This window comes from Echinops telfairi, unplaced genomic scaffold (assembly GCF_000313985.2).
Source record: "Echinops telfairi isolate 266 unplaced genomic scaffold, ASM31398v2 ScPeMD7_655;HRSCAF=1070, whole genome shotgun sequence".
In the NCBI taxonomy this organism is placed as follows: Eukaryota; Metazoa; Chordata; class Mammalia; order Afrosoricida; family Tenrecidae; genus Echinops; species Echinops telfairi.
Genome location: NW_022104553.1, coordinates 15,084,213 through 15,085,925, shown reverse-complemented (window position 1 = coordinate 15,085,925; position 1,713 = coordinate 15,084,213).

Genomic DNA, 1,713 nt, shown 5'->3' with positions numbered 1-1,713 from the left:
GGAGGAGTGCAGAGTGGAGAACTAAAGCCCATTAGTAGGCAACTGGACATCCCCTCACAGAAGGGTCATGGGGAGGAGATGAGCTAGTCAGGGTGCAGGTTCTCAACGATGAAACATCCAATTTTCCTCTAGTTCTTAAATGTTTCCTTGCCCTCCCACTGTCATGATCCCAATTCTACCTTGCAAGTCTGGCTAGACCAGAGGATATACACTGGTACAGATAGGAACTGGAAACACATGGAATCCAGGGTGGATGATCCCTTCGGGACCCGTGGTGGGTGTGGCGATACGGGGAGGGTGGGTTGGAAAGGGGGAACCGATTACAGGGATCTACATGTGGCCTCCTCCTTGGGGGACGGACAACAGAGGCATCGGACGGTGCAAGATATGACAAAACAATAATTTGTAAGTTATCTAGGGTTCCTGAGGGAGGGGGGAGCGGGGAAGGATGGGGAGCTGATGCCAGGGGCTTAAGTGGAGAGCGAATGTTTTGAGAATGCTGAGGGCAATAAGAAAAGATGTACTGCTCTAATAAGAACCACCTATATGGATGAGATCAAAGTGGTTACACATTGGATTGCTAACTGCATCCAAACCGCCTGCAGCTCTGGGAGAAAGACGGGGGGCTCTCTGCTCTCATAAGAGTTACAGCCTCAGAAATCCACAGGGGCAGCTAGCTCTATCCCGCCCTAGTGGGTCGCTGTATGTGGGATCAAAGAGAAAAACAAGACTGCCTGTTGAACATAAACATCTGTGATGACACTTTGATTGGTGTTTACGGCAAGTGCTTGGCAGTGAAGAGAAAACTCTCACTGTTGTTGAGAATGTACACACGGCACACACCAGCAGTTTCTGCATGGGCAATTCCATGCCATTTATGAATTTTCCCCCTCTTCTGAGTGGTTCCTCTCGCTTGAACTTGAACTTGCTGCCCCTAAACCTCCTATCAACTCTTCCCCTTTGCTGTTGTCAGTTTGGTCCCTGATGGGAGCAGCACATATTAACAGCTAGGTTTTGAAGTCATTAAAGCAATGGCCGCAGTGCCTATTGGTTTCCTCCGTCTGTCTTCTGAGGGAAACCAAGCATTCTGACCTTTGCATGGTTCTGCTTTGAGTTGCAATTTTTGAGGTCTCGTAGCACCCACTACAGCAAGAATTTAAATCGACTGCATTTTACCCAGAATCATGGTCGATCATCCTGTAAGCCATATTGTGTGCTCTTAAGTAGTTCCAACCCACAGCAGTAAGGCTGTAGAACAGCCCCTGGGGTTCCCATACTGATCTCTGTGGACGCCGACTGCCACCTCCTCCTGTAGAGCCCCTCATTGGTTCAAACTGCAGACCTTGCAGTTAGCAGACGAGCACTTAGCTCCTGCTCCCACGGAGCCCGTTGCCATAAGTCAGCACTACAGGCAAATCTGTCTCCAACAGGACACTTGCGTTATTGTGCTTCAGTTGTGTAGAGCAGCTGTTAATGTCCAGCTCCCATCAGCTCCTGCTCCTCTCTGATAGTCCCACTGCAGTCGCTTCCTGGTGCCGGTAACTACACACCAAACCAACCAAGCCCACCGCCATCCAGTCGATTCCCACGCCGGGTGACCACATATAATTTCTGAGGCGATAAATCTTTAGGGGAGCAGATGCCTCATTTTTCTCCCACCGAGCAACCAGAGGGTTTGAACCCATGCTTACACAACAGTGCCACAAGGGCTCC